Source organism: Lactuca serriola, chromosome 2 (assembly GCF_051521515.1).
Source record: "Lactuca serriola cultivar US96UC23 chromosome 2, Lser_US96UC23_V15, whole genome shotgun sequence".
Lineage (NCBI taxonomy): Eukaryota > Viridiplantae > Streptophyta > Magnoliopsida > Asterales > Asteraceae > Lactuca > Lactuca serriola.
In genome coordinates, this window is record NC_136409.1 from 52,561,166 (window position 1) to 52,572,409 (window position 11,244).

Consider the following 11,244-nt stretch of genomic DNA (forward strand, 5'->3'; position numbering starts at 1 on the left):
GGGACTTATAAAACTTATATAAGGTGATTAGCATGTCCAAGGATGTCTTAACTTTGTTGATTAGTTGTTTAAAGACTAATTGGATACATATATGTGCCATTATATGTTAACTAGGATCCTTGTATGTGAGTTCATACCCCTTAAATTGACCTTTTAAATGCTTTTAAATGCTTTTATGGGGGGGGGGGGTACAAGTTGAATAATTATAGTTATTATATCAATCACATGTGATTAATAACTACCAAACAAGTGGTTTTCTTACTTTTCAAACTGTGTTATCAAACTTTTTTGCTTCAAAGTATTTTAAAAACTCTTCTGTTGTCAAATACTTTTACTTAAACTCTTTTTATACTTTTATATTGTCAAATGCATGCCTATGTATGTATAGTTATATAAGTAATGTTTAAAGGACTTAGGAAGGCTAGCTCGCTTTATCTCCTTTTCCTTGTTTGGATGTGGCTTTAGGGCATCGGGTATCCGTCCGAAGGTCGTCTAAATATTAGTTATATATTATGTATACATATATAGCCATAAAAGTTCTATCAGCCAATTGAATACCCTTGGGTAGCAAGGGCATACATTCATGATTATACATACAAGTCATATTACTAGTAAACTACGATAGGCATAGTTTAGGAAGTTACTAATACTATTACTAGAACAATGAATCATAGAAAGAGTCAGTTCATTCATGAGTCAATACTTGCTAGATAGAGAGAGAACATACAATACAGCTAGTACACACAGTATATTTCAATACTTGCTAGATAGAGAGAGAACACAGAATACAACTAGTACACGCAGAACATTACAATACATACAGGCTAGACAGAGAAAGAACACACAATACAGGTAGCCCATACATTACATATACATTCATGCAGTTATGTGAGCCACTAAATGGGGCATGGCACTACCTTCCTTGACCGTTTTTGTATCCAGAATCTCCTTAATTGGGGAGCGTATGAGTTTGCGTATAGATCTATACTGGATTGACTATCCTACACCTTGTTGTTCGCTACAGTGGGACTTGTAAGTCTACGGGTGCCAAATATCATTTCTTACGGTGTCTTACATCGTTGTTTTACTAGAGTCGGTAGCAGGATACAGGCCGATCACATGTTACTTTAAATTACAATTGGTTTAAGGTAGTTAGTACAACAGTAGTTACTTATTACAATACTACAGTACTATATTGTTTTCCCATTATATTCACTTCGTGAACATTCACACGATGCACGGAAATGTAAAAACTATATTTTTGGTTAATTATAGTCGGATTTGGGAAAATACACACTCTTACAAGAGGCACACACAGATACCAGATGCCTCGGTAGAAGGCTACTTTTAGTAGGAAACATAGGGTTTTCTAGGAGAGTTCACAACATCTTACAAAACATATTACAAATACTTTCATACAAATACAGACACTAATATACTTATGATCTGACCAACTTTAAAGTTGATACTCTCTTTCAAAATAACTTGTATTCTCAGGTCACCAGTAGACAGGTATCGGTGCCAGGTTTTGAGAAGATGGAGCTCGTTCAAGACTCATCTTTTATTTTGATATATATATATATATATATATATATATATATATATATATATATATATTTGGTGTCTATATTACTTGACAGAACACACTTGTATGAAATTATTTTATTAATGCAATGGATGATGTTGTTTCTTGTTTACTACTATTCATTGTTGTGATACTGTACATGACGTCCTCCGCCCCAAAACGTTTCTGCCGTTCATGGTTTTGGGGTGTGACATTTGAAAGTATGAACCTCTACATAAGTGAAGGTTTTTCCTTGTACAACTATTATTATTCAAATCTAATCTACCTCACTGATTATGTGAATGGGACACAAAGTATACGTAATAAGGAAAATAATATAATAACTGGAATTGTATCCTTTTGTATTTGTCGTATGTAAAGTGTAAGTTCTGTAGTATTATTAATAAGTGACTAGTATTCTAATAATTTCCTTGAAATGAGTATTAAGGTACAATGTGATGGCTAGATCCCATACTAAACGCTCTCTCTGTCAAAAGATTATGGGAACCAAACGCGACCCCTGCAATGATTGCAAGCCGTGAACATCCACATTATGATTATATGATCATGTATACCCAATATATCTATCACCTTTTGTTTAAAACAATGCGTTAATGATTCATTGGTATAGTTGGATCCTGTACTTGTTCCATGCTATAACACCTTATTATGTGTGTTTTGTTATCGTGTATTGTATCTCTTCATATCGTATGTAATGTATTAGTATTCTTGTAATTGTATTTCTGTAATTATATCTCATCATATAGTAAGTATTGTATTAGTATAGACTCATGAATGAACTGACTCTTGTGTGATTCCCTGTACTTGGGATAGTAAGTAGTATCTCTGAACTATACGTATTATAGTTACTAGTAATGTACGTGTATAACCGAAGTATGCCATTACTACCCAAAGGTACTGAACTGACTAATGGAACTTTTATGACTATATGTATACATGATATATAACTAATATTTAGACGACATTCGGACGAATAACCGATGCCCTAAGGCCATATCGCAACGAGGAAAATGAAATAAAGCGAACTAGTCGTCCTAAGTCCTTTAAACATTACTTCTAGAACTATACATATATAGGCATGCATTTGACAATATAAAAGTATAAAAGAAGTTTTGTAAGACCTTTGAAAAGTTTAATGGCTAAGAAATGATGACTTGATGTCAGTTTGTAAAATGATTTGAAAGTAGTTTGTTTGATAATAATAGTTTTAAGTATAAGGAAACCTTTATTCGAAACACAATTGTAATAAAGTTTGAAAGGAAAGATATAGTATGTAAGACAGTTTGATAAGGAGTTTTAAACATGTAAAAACATTTGAGAAAGCCATTTGAAGTAATCGTTTTGGTAAAACAGCTAAAAGTGTAGTAAATCCATTTGTATGCTAGTTATTAATCACATGTGATTGATGTACTAAATAGCATGATTCAAATTGTATTCCCTCCCATAAAAGTATTTATAAACATTTAGAAACATTTAAAGGTTAATTAAGGGGTATGAACTCACCTGCAGTGAGTGGATCGGATGGAAGTGTCGGACAAGTGCTTGGTGTCAAGTGAAGACTTAAACACACACAATGATCCTAATAACATATAAAGACATATGTATATATATACAATTAGTGATGATAACACTAATTAGACAAGTATAAACATCCTACTGTGAGGAAAACACTTTAGTCAAAGTGCTAGGAGGCCATTGAGTTGCATCAAAGGGGTGAGTTTAAGGTCCAAGAATGACCTTATCTTTTATTTACGGCCAGGGGGCCACTTCCCCATGAGTTTACGGACGTAAAATCATGGTAGGAAGTACCATTTCGTTGCTTGAAGTCCCTAGCTCAATGGTGGTTGGTTCTATGCTAAGTTCTAGTCAATTGGAAGGAGGAAAGGGCATCATTGCACCCTTATAGGGAGTTTACAGCCTTGGGAGATCCTTCGCCGTAAACTCTCATTCAACCATTGATTCTTGATGATTCTAAGCTCTATACATGTTAAAACTAGTGTAAAATGAATTAGAACAAGAGTACTTTACGATCTAGGAGCTTTAATGGTCGATTTTGGCCAAGAACACTAGTGTGTGTTCTTGGTGAAACTTGAAGATCTACAAAATGGAATGATTTCACGGATGAAATCATGTAAGATCACTAGATCATGTAAGATATCAACTAATTAGGACAATAAAATTATGAGTTATGAAGATCGGGGACGAAGATCGGGATGATACTTGAGAGGGTTTGGGAGGAAATCAGCCAAGGGAAATGAAAGCATGAACTAATGGCCAACATATCATCATATGGGGTGGAGTTTACGGCCCACATGGAGTTTATGGCCGTAAACTCTCATGTGGTGGCCGTGAACTCTAGGTCAAGGTGTTTCAGGCTCGATATTTGTGCTATAGCTTCAACAGATAAACCCAGACACTTATCCCTTAAGTGTACAAGGCTCAGAACGCTGAAACAGGCTCCAAATTGTGCTAAATGATAGTAGGAATGAATTTGACTTCCAATGAAGTGTTAGACTGAACAGGATGGAAAATTTCAGGTAGTCACAGTCTTACACCTTAGTGCCTCGAGAACCCCCGAGGTCTTTGATGCAAGTATCACAAAGAAAAATTACATACCACAAACCACAAAGACAATTAGCATGTTGCATAACTAAAATGATATGTTAAACAAGCCATATAGACCATATGTTATATAAGGGTGCCATGGAAACCCTCCAAGGTCTTACACCTAATTGCCTCGGGAACCCCCGGGGTCTTCCATACGAATACTATAACAACTGCTAGCATATCGTATATCTCATAAGCAACTGGCATAACACGTATCACATAAAAGCTAGCATAGCACATAACACATAATGGGCCAGTGTCACACCCCAAAACCATGAACGGAGGAAACGTTCTGGGGCGGAGGACGTCATGTACAGTATCACAACAATGAAGAGTAGTAAACAAGCAACAACATCATCCATTGCATTAATAATATAATTTTTTACAAGTGTGTTCTGTCAAGTTATATAGACACCAAAAATACATATCAAAATAAAAGCCGAGTCTTGAACGAACTCCGTCTTCTCAAAACCTGGCACCTGCACCTGTCTACTGGTGACCTGAGAATAAAAGTTATTTTGAAAGCGAGTATCAGCTTTAAAACTGGTGAGATCATAAGTATATTAGTGTCTGTATTTGTATGAAAGTATTTGTAAGATGTTTTGTAATGTATAAGTTTCGTAAAGTTTGTATTTGTCTCAACTCTCCTAGAAAACCCTATGTTTCCTACTAATTGTAGCCTTCTACCAAGGCATCTAGTATCTGTGTGTATGTCTCTTGTAAGAATGTGTATTTTTCCCAAATTCGACTATCATTAACCAAAACTATAGTTTTTACATTACCGTGCATCGTGTGAATATTCAAGAAGTGAATGTAATGGGAAAAATATCATAGTACTGTAGTATTGTAATAAGTAACTACTGCTGTACTAACTACCTTAAACCAATTGTAATTTAAAGTAACATTTGATCGGCCTGTATCCTGCTACCGACTCTAGTAAAACGACGATGTAAGACGCCGTAAGAAATGACATTTGGCACCTGTAGACTTGCAAGTCCCACTATAGCGAGCAACAAGGTGTAGGATAGTCAATCCATTATAGATCTATACGCAAACTCATACGCTCCCCAATTAAGGAGATTATGGATACAAAAATGGTCATGGCAGGTAGTGCCATGCCCCATTTAATGGCTCACATAAGTGCATGAATGTATATGTAATGAATGTGCTAGTTATATTGTGTGTTCTTTCTCTATCTAGCCTGTATGTACTGTAATGTTCTGTGTGTACTAGCTGTAATGTGTGTTCTCTCTCTATCTTGCATGTATAGTAATGTACTGTGTGTACTAGCTGTATTGTGCGCTCTCTCTCTCTATCTAGCAAGTATTGACTCATGAATGAACTGACTCATTGTATGATTCTTTGTTCTAGTAATAGTATTAGTATCTTCCTAAACTACTCCTATAGTAGTTTACTAGCAATGTATGAACATGTTTGTATACCTTTGCTACCCAAAGGTATGGATCTAAATGAAAGAACTTTTATGACTATATATGTATACAGGATATACAATTAATATTTAAACTACCTTCAGACGGATAACCGATGCCCTAAAGCCACATCCAAACAAGGAAAAGGAATTAAAACAAGCTAGCCTTCCCAAGTCCTTTAAACATTTCTTATGTAACTATACATATATAGGCAGACATTTGACAATAAGTATAAAAGAGTTGTAAGTAAAGGTATTTGACAAGTAAAAGAGTTTGTAAAACAGTTTGAGGTAAAACAGTTTGGGAAATAGTTTGAAAAGTAAGAAAACCACTTGCTTGGTAGTTATTAATCACATGTGATTGATATAATAGCTATAATTGTTCAAATTGTATTCTCCCCATAAAAGCATTTAAAAACATTTAAAAGGTTAATTAAGGGGTATGAACTCACCTGTAGTGAGTAGTATGGATGAACTGATGAAACAGGATTGCTAGGTGTCAAGTGAAGACTTATACACACACAATGATCCTAGTTAACATATAAATACACATATATGTATCCAATTAGTTTTTAAACAACTAATTTACAAAGTTAAGACACCCTAAGACAAGTTAACCACTGTATACAAGTGTTATAAGTCCCAAGGATTGTATCTAAGTGTTGTAGGACAAAGCTATTGGGTTTAGGGTTCAAAAGAATCCGTTTCTTGAGTTTACAATTTTGTGACCTCAACTCATTGATTTTATGGTCGTAAACCCATGAGTTTACGGTCGTAAGCTCATACTCCTTTGACCATTTGTTGATTTGAAGGTTTATAAGTCCCTAGAAGCATTTCTACTTGATGTATAAGCCTAAGGAAGAAGTTAGGGCACCATTTCCCTCCTTTGAGGAGTTTATGGCCCTAAGACCACTTCCCTTTGGGTTTACGGTCGTAAACCCTCATGGAATATGGAATTTTGATGTTTTCAAGTCCTTAACATATCAATGAAGGGATCCATGATAGTTACCAAGGCATAGGAAGGGACTAGGGTCACTTTGGCCCCTAAAGAAGGGTTTACGGTCCAAGGTGTTCTTGGACCGTAAACACCTTTGATCTTGGTGTTTCCTTGTGTTTTCTTGATGTAAAGAAGTATAAAAATCTCTATGATGCTATAGGATGGAAGTACTTACAATATAGAAGCTTGAAATGAGCCAAAAGTCCAAGAACACTAGTGTGTGTTCTTGGTGTTCTTGGTAAAACTTGAAGATTCACCCTTTTTGAAAGATCTAAAGGATAGAAGTGTGTTAAATCACTAGATTAAGTGATATACTAACTTGAAAGGGTTAGAAACACTTACTAGATGAAGATTTGGAAGAAATCTTTGGATGATACTTGAGAGAGTTTGAGATTTGATCTTGAAAATGTGGAAAATGCTAAAAATGGCTAAGTGCCACTTTTATACCCCTCCCCTTTAGGGTTTACGGTCGTAAACACCAAGTTTAGGCCATAAACTCTAAACTTTTGATGTGTCGGGACTCTATTGTTGCATAATAAACCCTAGGGCATCCTCTCTCCTGATATATCCTAAAGTGTGAATCCTAAAATACTCAAACTTATTCCAAAAAGTCTGAAAATTAACAGTAACTGTTTTGAATTCTATTGACTTGAAATGTTGTACATAATAGAAATTTCGGGTTGTCACAGCCGGCCTTGGTGCCTTTGACCCATTGGTATGGTGAGGAGACTCACCTCCAATGGAGAAGCTTCCCGAATGAAATCCTTAGCTGCTGCCCAGCCAGCTAACCACGCTGTCACTACCAATCAATATACCCAATTAGGAATTGGGTCCCATGCAATAATCCTTAATCCATACGAGGTAAAATGACCATTCTACCCCTGGAACAGTATGATCCAAAAACTAAGGCCCAAGCTCAGAACAAAAGCCCAACACTATAATGTCCATAAATCTAGTACCAATTGGCCCATGAAGCCCATATACTACAAGCCCATAAGATAGTCCAAAACTGAAATGGCCCACATGGTCCAAATCCATCATGGACCAAACCCGAGAAGGCCCAATGTCCAAATAGGCCTTAATTACTGAATGGTTAACCCTAGTCAACTCTTGGTCAAAGTTAATCTCAACATTCAAGGTCAACAGTCCATGTTGAACCAACTCGTCGCATAGCTTCAGTGTTCAGAAAACCGGGAAAAACCCAAGCCAACTCGCCGAGTTATCTCATCAACTCGCCGAGTTCGCTCAATATCCATAAAGCAGGAAAACCCGAGCCAACTCGTCGAGTTGCCAGGGAAACTCGTTGAGTTTCCCCTGTCTCAACATATTCATCCCTTTCCAGTCAAATCTAAAGCCCCAAACTATATATCCAACCCCTTAGGGTTAAGATACCACATAAAGTTGCTAACTTTACATTTATGCGGGACATCAAAGGCTAAAAACACTTAATAAAAGCTTGTCAAGGGACTTAGAGCATGAATGAGGGCCAATGGAAACTTTAACTCCCCAAAGGCCCTGAGATGTCCAGATCTAAATCCATATCTTCATATCATACCTCAAAACCAATAATGGTACCAAACTAGGCTAATAATGGCCATAAACTTTCATGTAAGAAGATCTAAGCAATGGAAGGTCAAGGTTTCGACTTTATACCTTAAAATGGTTGCCACTGCAGAGTACACACCAGATCTATAGCCTCTCATTTCAGCTATGCACGAACCACTTCAAGCTTCTTCACATAAACACTAAAAAGGCACTCCTTAAGGCCTCACACACTGAAAATGGGAGATGAGACACAATTTAGGGTTTCTCTGGACAAAGAGGGTGATAAGGGAGGCTACAAGTGAGTCTTAAGGCCTTTAAATAGGGCACAAACCCTGAAAATTAGGGTTTTCCTTTCTAGTGTCTACTCATCGAGTTGGGGCCTTCCAACTCGTTGTGTAGACCTTAAATGATGCGCGGATCAAGAGCTCTCTACATGACGAGTTGGAGCCTCCCAACTAGTTAAGTTCCCTTTGAAACTCAAAACTTAATATATCTATCCATTCTTAAACCAAGCATTACGGAATACATATTTTGATTAAATGAACTTCTTGAAGAAAAACTACATTCTTGAACTATCACTTGAAAAATAATTAAGATCCTTATATATTCATAGACATATGAATGTAATTATGGATTCATACATATTCTTCCAGAATAATAGCCGTATAAATTTTAATATAATTGTACATATTCTAACAAACTGTCATAAAAATTAATAAAAGTCTTTAAAAAAGAGATTCTTAAATATACAATTCATGAACACACTTTATCTTCTTCAGTGGTCCATTCTTACGAGAATGACATTCTATGAGAATAGCATCAGGTTAGAATAGTATTCTGTAAGAATACTATTATGTGAGAATATACGTATCTTCATCATGTAACATATGCAATGCACTTGTCGCTTCCAAAAAAATACAAATTATCAAATACGTTAAACATAAACAAATGTTATTTTTCTTTTATTCATGAAACGTTATAACTTTTATTGCCACTATAAAGAGTTAAAAGCATGTACCTTGCGATTTGCAATCATATATCTACATGATGAAACCACATAATTGAAAGATTCTTTTGAATCATAAATTTGTGTAAAACTTTTTTATTATTATCCAGATTGCTCACTTTTTGTTTGAAATGGAATAAAATAATAGTAGATAGAATTACAAAGGATGACATAATGATGAATGAATGGCAGATCCACCATTTCTTCATTCCTTTCAGCTTGTTCTGTAGGTTTTGCCATGTACACATCGTGGATTGTACTGTACAAGCACTGATTAAGAATGGCTAATTTTCTGACGAAACAATTTCTTGTTCCACTAATTGTTTCTTTTTTTTTGGTCCATACACATCAACATATACTCTTTACTTTGATTTGCAATAAAATCATCAAATACAACTAGATAGAAGTGTAACTAAGACAAAGGGAAGATACAAGTGGTACCTCGTAAAGTCCTTCCTTGACTTGCAAAATATGTAATTTTCAGTCTCAGCTTCCTACACTAGCCTACGCCCTGAATTGCTTTATCACAGCCTGAAACAAAAAAAAATATCTAGAACATTAACTAACTGATAGATATCCATCTACATTCTAGATGTAGATAAATGACATCAAGAGTTAAATCAAAGCCACAAAGAAGGAACTAACATAGAAAGGAAAATAGTTGATGAATTTAAACTGCAAACACAAAAACACACTAAACATATAGGAACTACACATACAAATACACACTTAACGTGCTATCGTAATCTGATTCAATCCAAGATTACTCATAGAAAAATTTTTACTCAATAGATTTCCATTAATTCCAACACTAAGATGTAAATTACGATAATTTAGAGGGAGGGAAGGTAGAAGACAAACCAGGTGATTGGATCTTTGAGGTGAGCTTATCCAATTCGATCCAAAATGCATGAGAGTCATTGGATTTGACTACCACTCCATCAACGACTATAATCTGAGTGATAGTTAGGGAAAAAAGGAATGGAAATAAGAGGGCATGGATCTTGGAGATAGCCATGGATACGATCTAGATCTAGACCCAGAAGCAAAAGACATAGATAACCAATATATTTGGGGTTTTTTGGGTTGTAGAATCCGTCGACAATAAATAGGTAGTTGACAATTTCATGTGGAGGCAAAAAAGGAGAGAATACGGTATACATACAACTTTTGGTCTTGAGAAGTGCATTCAAGGACGTCTTGATTAGATGGATCTGTTTCCTGGAAGCAGTGCAAAAAAAAGTGTGATTAAACGATTGAAGGTGTGAAAAAAATGTCAACAAGACTTCAAACGTAGAGTTTTAAGGGAAAGCAAATCCAACGTATGATAGATGGCAGAAAAATAGAGTTTAGGGCCATTGTAATCTTAAATACCCAGCGATGAAGATGATGGTAGTGGTCAACAACCGGTGATTGGATGGCCGATGTGCATCAATCAATGTCTACAATCGGCGATGAAGATATCAGTTAGAGACACCTTCTTGATGATGATTTTTTTGGGTTGACGTTTCTATACGGTGGTGGAATGACGGATTTTGAAAGTGATGACTATAGATAAAATGATGATAAATTAGGTAAATTACCCTAGCATATGGAATATTTTTGGAAGTTATTTATCAAATTACTTAATTATCCTTATCTATTTATCTAATTATTAAATTTTTTCTGTAATTTGATTGACCTACAATCATTCCTAAATTCATATAATATATAGTTTGAATACTTGAATATATATATATATATATATATATATATATATATATATATATATATATATATATATATATATATATAGGCCAATCAATACTAACTTCGAATACTTGAACCTCTCTCTCTCTCTCTCTCTCTCTCTATATATATATATATATATATATATATATATATATATATATATATATATATATAGAGAGAGAGAGAGAGAGAAAGAGAGAGAGAATCTTTTAACTTTTTTTGTAAGGCCATGAAAAACCATCAGGGTATTTGAAAGTAATATATAAAAATATTACAAAATCTCAAATGAAAACCAAAATACTAGTTTATTCTACAAAATAAAAATACTTATGCTTAAGCATACT

The 11,244-nt window shown here is 35.0% G+C and overlaps 1 long non-coding RNA gene across 3 annotated transcripts; it reads right to left on the reverse strand.

Moving 5' to 3' along the window:
- Positions 1-4,530: 4,530 nt before the first annotated feature.
- Positions 4,531-10,733, reverse strand: LOC145086242 (uncharacterized). Of its 3 annotated transcripts, none has more exons than XR_013700353.1 (4): positions 10,544-10,733; positions 10,031-10,390; positions 9,611-9,700; positions 4,531-4,692 (listed from the first exon to the last, which is right to left on the reverse strand). It is a non-coding gene; the product is annotated as an uncharacterized LOC145086242 (long non-coding RNA). The 3 variants fall into 3 exon arrangements; XR_013700354.1 differs by lacking the exon at positions 4,531-4,692 and adding an exon at positions 9,250-9,428; XR_013700352.1 differs by lacking the exon at positions 4,531-4,692 and having other exon boundaries at positions 9,250-9,700.
- Positions 10,734-11,244: the final 511 nt, after the last annotated feature.